This window comes from Nomia melanderi, unplaced genomic scaffold (assembly GCF_051020985.1).
Source record: "Nomia melanderi isolate GNS246 unplaced genomic scaffold, iyNomMela1 scaffold0026, whole genome shotgun sequence".
In the NCBI taxonomy this organism is placed as follows: Eukaryota; Metazoa; Arthropoda; class Insecta; order Hymenoptera; family Halictidae; genus Nomia; species Nomia melanderi.
The window spans coordinates 10,726-21,511 of NW_027475141.1; the positions used below are offsets into that span (position 1 = coordinate 10,726).

At 43.7% G+C, this 10,786-nt stretch overlaps 1 pseudogene; it reads right to left on the reverse strand.

Annotated features, from left to right (window-relative positions):
- Positions 1-225: 225 nt before the first annotated feature.
- Positions 226-407, reverse strand: LOC116434236 (U2 spliceosomal RNA; annotated as a pseudogene).
- Positions 408-10,786: the final 10,379 nt, after the last annotated feature.

Below are 10,786 nucleotides of genomic sequence, written 5' to 3' on the forward strand. Positions count from 1 at the left end.
CACTTACACTTCACCGCACAACATCTCGAGCACTGATCGAGTAAAGACCTTTCCGCGCACACGCCCGATCGCAACTCGGCCCGCACTGTTGCGTAGTGTAGTCGCGGCGGGTGAATTTACCGCGATTTCGGGTACCTCGCGGAGCCAGAATATTGGGGCTTACTTTTTGGAGTCCCGACTCGGTCCAGCAGGTGAAAAAAAGATAAAAGGTTGCTCAATTGCAGCGTAGATTGAGCCGTTTCCGATGGCACTGCAGTGCCGGACCGACTCGCGGCGGAAGTGGAGCGAGCCCCAGCGATCCGCCTGACTTCAAAAATCAGGTTAATATTCTGACTCCGGGATGCGGAGTGTATCAGATATTAAGTTGATAAGAACAGATAAAAAGCGCTTTATTTTTCAACACATGTTCCCCCAGCCTTACATAGTTTGGCTGGGGGTAGGTATACAATAGCGTCCTTATGGCGGAGGCGGGTAATTAAATATATTATTATGTATTCATGTATAAATTCGCATGGCTAGATATACACCTGTGACTATATTCATCCTATGACAGGAGAGTACACTTTGATCTTAGCCATAAGGCCGAGAACCGATCTGGATGTGTGTTATGCGAGTACACTTTGATTTTAGCCATACGGCCGTGCAGCCATCTGGATTTGGGTTATTACAGTACACTTTGATCTTAGCCATAACGCCGAGAAGCGCTTTGGATTTGGGATATTCAAGTACACTTTGATCTTGTCCACAAGGCCGAGAAGCGATCTGGATTTGGGTTATTCGAGCTCACTTTGATCTTAGCCATAAGGCCGATGAGCGACCCGGATTTGGGTCATTCGAGTACACTTTGATCTTAGCCATAAAGCCGAAAAGCTTTCTGGATGTGTGTTATGCGAGAACACTTTGGTCTTAGCCATATGGGCGAGAAGCGATCTGGATGTGTGTTATGCGAGTACACTTTGATCTTAGCCATAAGGCCGAGAAGCTGCACTATAAAACTATATAAAACTATGTGAAACTATATATAACTAATACAACCGTATAACACTACATAGAATTATACAAAACTATATAAAACTATATAAAAGTATATAAAACTATATAGAACTATATAAAACGAACAAAACTATGTAAAACTATATAAAACTATTTAAAAATATATAAATCTATTAAAACTATATTAAATCTATATAAAACCAGATACAACAGTATTAATCTATATAAAGCTACATAAAACAATATCAATCTATATAAAACTATATAATACTATGTAAAACTGTATAAGACTATATAAAACTATATAAAACTATATAAAACTATTTAAAACTATATAAAACTAATAACACTATATAAAACTATATTGTACTACATAAAACTATATAAAACCATATAACACTATATAAAACTATATAAAACTAACAAAACTATATAAAACTATATAAAACCATATAACACTATATAAAACTAACAAAACTATATAAAACTATATAAATCTAATAAAACTATATAAAACTATATAAAACTATATAAAACTAACAAAACTATATAAAACTATGTAAAAGTATATAAAACTAACATAACTATGTAAAACTATACAAAACTATATAACACGATATTAAACTAATAAAACTATATAAAACTATATAACACTATATAAAACGATATAAAACTATATAAAACGGTATAAAACTGTATAAAACTATATAAAACGATATAAAACAAATTAAACTGTATAAAACTATATAACACTATATAAAAATATATAAAACTAACAAAACTATTTAAAACTATATAAAACTCTATAAAACTATATAAAACTATATAACGCTAACAAGACTACATAAAACTATATAACACTATATAAAACTCTATAAAACTATATAAAACAATATAAAACTATATAAAACTCTATAAAACTATATAAAACTATATAACGCTAACAAGACTACATAAAACTATATAACACTATATAAAACTCTATAAAACTATATAAAACAATATAAAACTATATAAAACTATATAAACTATAGGAAACTATATAAAACAATCTAAAGCTATCAAAACTATATGAATCTATATCAAAATGTATAGAACTATATAAAACTATATAAAACTATATAAAACTATATAAAACAAACAAAACCATATAAAACTATATAAAACTCTATAAAACTATATAAAACTCATAAAGCTATATAAAACTATATACTACTATATAAAACTATATAGTACGATATAAAACTATATAAAACAAACAAAACTATATAAAACTATATGAAACTCTATAAAACTATACAGAACTATATAAAACTATATAAAACTAACAAAACTATATAAAATTATATAAAACTGTATAAAACTATACAAAACTATATAAAACTATATGCAACTAATGAAACATTATAAAACCATATAAAACTATATAAAACTCTATAAAACTATATAAAACTATATAACGCTAACAAGACTACATAAAACTATATAACACTATATAAAACTCTATAAAACTATATAAAACAATATAAAACTAATAAAACTATATAAAACTATATGAAACTCTATAAAACTATACAGAACTATATAAAACTAACAAAACTATATAAAACTATATAAAACTAATAAAACTATATAAAACTATATGAAACATTATAAAACTATATAAAACTAACAAAACTATACAAAACTATATAAAACTATATAAAACTATATAAAACATATAAAAGTATATAAAACTATATAACACTCTATAAAACTATATAAAACACACAAAGCTATGTAAAACTATATAGTACTATATAAAACTATATAGTACGATATAAAACTATATAAAACAAACAAAACTATATAAAACTATATAAAACTATATAAAACTATATAAAACTAATAAAACTATATAAAACCATATTGAACTATTTAAAACTATATAAAACTATATAAAACTATATAAAACTATATAAAAATATATAAAACTAACAAAACTATATAAAACTATATAAAACTATATAAAACTCTATAAAGCTATATAAAACTATTTAAAACTATGTAAAACTATATAAAACTAAGAAAACTATATAAATCTATATAAAACTATATAAAACTATTTAAAACTATGTAAAACTATATAAAACTAAGAAAACTATATAAATCTATATAAAACTATAGAAAACTATATAAAACTATATAGATCGATATAAAACAAATTAAACTGTATAAAACTATATAACACTATATAAAAATATATATAACTAACAAAACTATATAAAACTATATAAAACTAATAAAACTATATAAAACTATATTAAACTATATGAAACTATATAAAACTATATAAAACTATATAAAACTAATAAAACAATGCACTTTGATTTATTGCGCTATCTCTAATAGCACCCGAGATATCACCAGATATATATGGGGTTTTTCCCTGACCCTGACAGTCCGGCCCCATGAGACGGTGATTTTCTCGGCCCCTGGTGGTCCGAGGTCGTTCCCGCTCCACAGATTAATGCGCCAGGGCCTCCTGCAGACAATTCACTTTGGTTTATTGCGCTATCTCTAATAGCACCCGAGATATCACCAGATATATAATGGATTTTTCCCTGACCCTGACAGTCCGGCCCCATGAGACGGTGGTTTTCTCGGCCCCTGGTGGTCCGAGGTCGTTCCCGCTGCACAGCTTCATGCGCCAGGGCCTCCTGCAGACAATTCACTTTGGTTTATTGCGCTATCTCTAATAGCACCCGAGATATCACCAGATATATAATGGATTTTTCCCTGACCCTGACAGTCCGGCCCCATGAGCCGGTGGTTTTCTCGGCCCCTGGTGGTCCGACGTCGTTCCCGCTGGACAGGTGCATGCGCCAGGGCCTCCTGCAGATAATTCACTTTGGCTTATTGCGCTATCTCTAATAGGACCCGAGATATCACCAGATATATATTGGATTTTCCCCTGACCCTGAGTGTCCGGCCCCATGAGACGGTGGTTTTCTCGGCCCCTGGTGGTCCCAGGTCGTTCCCGCTGCCCAGATTCATGCGCCAGCGCCTCCTAAAGAAAATTCAGTTTGGTGTATTGCGCTATCTCTAATAGCACCCGAGATATCACCAGATATATATTGTATTTTCCCCTGACCCTGAGTGTCCGGCCCCATGAGACGGAGGTTTTCGCGGCCCCTGGTGGTCCGAGGTCTTTCCCGCTGCACAGATTCATGTGCCAGGGCCTCCTACAGACAATGCACTTTGGATTATTGCGCTATCTCTAATAGCACCCGAGATATCACCCGATATGTATTGGATTTTTCCCTGACCCTGAGTGTCCGGCCCCATGAGACTGTGGTTGTCTCGGCCCCTGGTGGTGCGAGGTCGTTCCCGCTGCACAGATTCATGCTCCAGGGCCTCCTGCAGATAATTCAGTGTGGTTTATTGCGCTATCTCTAATAGCACCCGAGATATCACCAGATATATATTGGATTTTTCCCTAACCCTGAGTGTCCGGCCCAATGAGACTGTGGTTTTCTCGGCCCCTGGTGGTCCGAGGTCGTTCCCGCTGCACAGATTCATGCGACAGGGCCTGCTACTGACAATGCACTTTGATTTATTGCGCTATCACAAATAGCACCCGAGATATCACCAGATATATATTGGATTTTTCCCTGACCCTGAGTGTCCGGCCCCATGAGACGGTGGTTTTCTCGGCCCCTGGTCGTCCGAGGTCGTTCCCGCTGCCCAGATTCATGTGCCAGGGCCTCCTACAGACCATGCACTTTGATTTATTGCGCTATCTGTAATAGCACCCGAGAAAGCTCCATATATATGCTGGATTTTTACATGTCTTTGGGTGACGGATACCGAAAATCTGTAATTTTCACGGCCTCTGCTGGTCCGATGTCGTTCCTGCTGCACAGATTCATGCGCAAGGGCCTCCTACGGACAATGCACTTTGATTTATTGCGCTATCTCTAATAGCACCCGAGATATCACCAGATATATATTGGATTTTTCCCTGACCCTGAGTGTCCGGCCCCATGAGTCGGTGGTTTTCTCGGCCCCTGGTCGTCCGAGGTCGTTCCCGCTGCACAGATTCTTGCGCCAGGGCCTCCTGCAGATAATTCACTTTGATTTATTGAGCTATCTGTAATAGCACCCGAGATATCACCAGATAAATATTTGATTTTTCCCTGACCCTGAGTGTCCGGCTCCATGAGACGGTGGTTTTCTCGACCCCTGGTAGTCCGAGGTCGTTCCCGCTGCACAGATTCATGCGCCAGGGCCTCCTGCAGACAATGCACTTTGGTTTATCGCGCTATCTGTAATAGCACCCGAGATATCACAAGGTATATATTTTATTTTGCCCTGACCCTGAGTGTCCGGCACCATGAGACGGTGGTTTACTCGGCCGCTGGTGGTCCGAAGACGTTCCTGCTGCACAGATTCATGCGCCAGGGCCTCCTACAGACAATGCACTTTGATTTATCGCGCTATCTGTAATAGCACCCGAGATATCACCAGATATATATTGGATTTTTCCCTGACCCTGAGTGTCCGACCCCATGTGACGGTCGTTTTCTCGGCCCCTGGTGGTCCGAGGACGTCCCCGCTGCACAGATTCATGCGACAGGGCCTCCTGCAGACAATGCACTTTGATTTATTGCGCTATCTGTCATAACACCCGAGATATCACCAGATATATGCTGGATTTTTACATGACCTTCGGTGACGGATTCAGAATATCTGTAATCTTCTCGGCCCCTGGCGGTCCGAGGTCGTTCCCGCTGCACAGATTCATGAGCCAGGGCCTCCTACAGACAATGCACTTTGATTTATTGCTCGATCTGAAATAGCACCCGAGATATCACCAGATATATAATGGATTTCTCCCTGACCCTGAGTGTCCGGCCCCATGAGACTGTGGTTTTCTAGGCCCCTGGTGGTCCGAGGTCGTTCCAGCTGCCCAAATTCATGCGCCAGGGCCTCCTACAGACAATGCACTTTGATTTATTCGCGCGATCTGAAATAGCACCCGAGATATCACCAGATATATATTGGATTTCTCCCTGACCCTGAGTGTCCGGCCCCATGAGACTGTGGTTTTCTCGGCCCCTGGTGGTCCGAGGTCGTTCCCGCTGCACAGACTCATGCGCCAGGGCCTCCTACAGACAATGCACTTTGATTTATCGCGCTATCTCTAATAGCACCCGAGATATCACCAGATATATATTGGATTTCTCCCTGACCCTGAGTGTCCGGCCCCATGTGACGGTGGTTTTCTCGGCCCCTGGTGGTCCTAGGTCGTTGCCGCTGCACAGATTCATGCTACAGGCCCTCCCGCAGACAATGCACTTTGATTTATCGCGCTATCTCTAATGACACCCGAGATATCACCAGATATATATTGGATTTTCCCCTGACCCTGAGTGCCCGGGCCCATGAGACTGTAATTTTCTCGGACCCTGGTGGTCCGAGGTCGTTCCTGCTGCACAGATTCAAGCGCCAGGGCCTCCTGCAGATAATGCACTTTGATTTATTGCGCTATCTCTAATAGCACCCGAGATATCACCAGATATATATTGGATTTTTCCCTGACCCTGAGTGCCCAGCCCCATGTGTCGGTGGTTTTCTCGGCCGCTGGTGTTCCGAGTTCGTTCCCGCTGCACAGATTCATGCGCCAGGGCCTCCTGCAGATAAATCAATTTGGTTTATTGCGCTATCTCTAATAGCAACCGAGATATCACCAGATATATATTGGATTTTCCCCGGACCCTGAGTGTCCGGCCCCATGAGACTGTGGTTTTCTCGGCCCCTGGTGGTGCGAGGTCGTTCCTGCTGCACAGATTCAAGCGCCAGGGCCTCCTGCAGATAATGCACTTTGATTTATTGCGCTATCTGTAATAGCACCCGAGATATCACCAGATATATATTGGATTTTCCCCTGACCCTGAGTGTCCGGCCCCATGAGACTGTGGTTTTCTCGGCCCCTGGTGGTGCGAGGTCGTTCCTGCTGCACAGATTCATGCGCCAGGGCCTCCCGCAGACAATGCACTTTGATTTATCGCGCTATCTCTAATGACACCCGAGATATCACCAGATATATAATGGATTTTTCCCTGACCCTGAGTGTCCGGCCCCATGGGACGGTGGTTTCCTCGGCCCCTGGTGGTCCGAGGTCGTTCCCGCTGCAGAGATTCATGCGCCAGGGCCTCCTGCAGATAATTCACTTTGGTTTATTGCGCTATCTCTAATAGCACCCGAGATATCACCAGATATATATTGGATTTTCCCCTGACCCTGAGTGCCCGGGCCCATGAGACTGTAATTTTCTCGGCCCTTGGTGGTCCGAGGTCGTTCCCGCTGCACAGATTCATGCGCCAGGGCCTCCTACCGACAATGGACTTTGATTTATTGCGCTATCTGTAATAGCACCCGAGGTATCACCAGATATATATTGGATTTTTCCCTGACCCTGAGTGTCCGGCCCCATGAGACGGTGGTTTTCTCGGCCCCTGGTGGTCCGAGGTCGTTCCCGCTGCACAGATTCATGCGCCAGGGCCACCTGCCCGATAATTCACCTTGGTTTATTGCCCTATCTCTAATAGCACCCGAGATATCACCAGATATATATTGGATTTTTCCCTGACCCTGAGTGTCCGGCCCCATGAGACGGTGGTTTTCTCGGCCCCTGGTGGTCCGAGGTCGTTCCCGCTGCACAGATTCACGCGCCAGGGCATCCTGCAGATAATGCACCTTCATTTATTGCGCTATCTGAAATAGCACCCGAGATATCACCAGATATATATTGGATTTACCCCTGACCCTGAGGGCCCGGGCCCGTGAGACTGTAATTTTCTCGGCCCTTGGTCGTCCGAGGTCGTTCCCGCTGCACAGATTCATGCGCCAGGGCCTCCTACAGACAATGCACTTTGATTTATTGCGCTATCTGTAATAGTACCCGAGATATCACCTGCTATATATTGGATTTTTCCCTGAACCTGAGTGTCCTGCCCCATGAGACGGTGGTTTTCTCGGCCCCTGGTGGTCCGAGGTCGTTCCCGCTGCACAGATTCATGCGCCAGGGCCTCCTGCAGATAATTCACTGTGGTTTATTGCGCTATCTCTAATAGCACCCGAGATATCACCAGATATATATTGGATTTTTACATGACCTTGGGTGTCCGGCACCATGTGTCGGTGGTTTTCTCGGCCCCTGGTGTTCCGAGGTCGTACCCGCTGCACAGATTCATGCGCCAGGGCCTCCTGCAGATAATTCACTGTGGTTTATTGCGCTATCTCTAACAGCACCCGAGATATCACCTGTTATATATTGGATTTTTCCCTGACCCTGAGTGTCCGGCCCCATGAGACGGTGGTTTTCTCGGCCCCTGGTGGTCCGAGGTCGTTCCCGCTGCACAGATTCATGCGCCAGGGCCTCCTGCAGATAATTCACTTTGGTTTATTGCGCTATCTCTAATAGCACCCGAGATATCACCAGATATATATTGTATTTTCCCCTGACCCTGACTGTCCGGCCCCATGTGACCGTGGTTTTCTCGGCCCCTTGTGCTCCGAGGTCGTTCCCGCTGGCCAGATTCATGCGCCAGGCCTCCTACAGACAATGCACTTTGGTTTAATGCGCTATCTCTAATAGCACCCGAGATATCACCAGATATATATTGGATTTTTCCCTCACCCTGAGTGCCCGGCCCCATGAGACGGTGGTTTTCTCGGCCCCTGGTGGTCCGAGGTCGTTCCCGCTCCACAGATGCAGGCGCCAGTGCCTCCTGCAGATAATTCACTTTGGTTTATTGCGCTATCTGTAATAGCACCCATGATATCACCAGATATATATTGCATTTTTCCCTCACCCTGAGTGCCCGGCCCCATCAGACGGTGGTTTTCTCGGCCCCTGGTGGTCCGAGGTCGTTCCCGCTCCACAGATGCAGGCGCCAGTGCCTCCTGCAGATAATTCACTTTGATTTATTGCGCTATCTGTAATAGCACCCGTGATATCACCAGATATATATTGGATTTTCCCCTGACCCTGAGTGTCCGGCCCCATGAGACGGTGGTTTTCTCCGCCCCTGGTGGTCCGAGGTCGTTCCCGCGGGCCAGATTCATGCGCCAGCGTCTCCTGCAGACAATGAACTTTGGTTTATTGCGCTATCTCTAATATCACCCGAGATATCACCAGATATAAATTGGATTTTCCCCTGACCCTGAGTGTCCGGCCCCATGAGACGGTGGTTTTCTCTGCCCCTGGTGGTCCGAGGACGTTCCCACTGCCCAGATTCATGCGCCAGGGTCTCCTGCAGACATTGAACTTTGATTTATTGCGCTATCTGTAATAGCACCCGAGGTATCACCAGATATATATTGGATTTTTCCCTGACCCTGAGTTTCCGGCCCCATGAGACGGTGGTTTTCTCGGCACCTGGTGGTCCGAGGTCGTTCCCGCTGCACAGATTCATGCGCCAGGGCCACCTGCAGATAATTCACTTTGGTTTAATGCGCTATCTGTAATAGCACCCGAGGTATCACCAGATATATATTGGATTTTTCCCTGACCCTGAGTTTCCGGCCCCATGAGACGGTGGTTTTCTTGGCCCCTGGTGGTCCGAGGTCGTTCCCGCTGCAGAGATTCATGCGCCAGGGCTTCCCGCAGACAATGCACTTTGATTTATCGCGCTATCTCTAATGACACCCGAGATATCACCAGATATATAATGGATTTTTCCCTGACCCTGAGTGTCCGGCCCCATGGGACGGTGGTTTCCTCGGCCCCTGATGGTCCGAGGTCGTTCCCGCTGCACAGATTCATGCGCCAGGGCCTCCTGCAGATATTTCACTTTGGTTTATTGCGCTATCTCTAATAGCACCCGATATATCGCCAGATATATATTGGATTTTTCCCTGACCCTGAGTGCCCGGCCCCATGTTCCGGTGGTGTTCTCGACCCCTGGTGGTCCGAGGTCGATCCCGCTGCACAGATTCATGGGCCAGGGCCTCCTGCAGATAATTCACTTTGGTTTATTGCGCTATCTCTAATAGCACCCGAGATATCACCAGATATATATTGGATTTTTCCCTGACCCTGAGTGTCCGACCCCATGTGACGGTCGTTTTCTCGGCCCCTGGTGGTCCGAGGACGTCCCCGCTGCACAGATTCATGCGACAGGGCCTCCTGCAGACAATGCACTTTGATTTATTGCGCTATCTGTCATAACACCCGAGATATCACCAGATATATGCTGGATTTTTACATGACCTTCGGTGACGGATTCAGAATATCTGTAATCTTCTCGGCCCCTGGCGGTCCGAGGTCGTTCCCGCTGCACAGATTCATGAGCCAGGGCCTCCTACAGACAATGCACTTTGATTTATTGCTCGATCTGAAATAGCACCCGAGATATCACCAGATATATAATGGATTTCTCCCTGACCCTGAGTGTCCGGCCCCATGAGACTGTGGTTTTCTAGGCCCCTGGTGGTCCGAGGTCGTTCCAGCTTCCCAAATTCATGCGCCAGGGCCTCCTACAGACAATGCACTTTGATTTATTCGCGCGATCTGAAATAGCATCCGAGATATCACCAGATATATATTGGATTTCTCCCTGACCCTGAGTGTCCGGCCCCATGAGACTGTGGTTTTCTCGGCCCCTGGTGGTCCGAGGTCGTTCCCGCTGCACAGACTCATGCGCCAGGGCCGCCTACAGACAATGCACTTTGATTTATCGCGCTATCTCTAATAGCACCCGAGATATCACCAGATATATATTGGATTTCTCCCTGACCCTGAGTG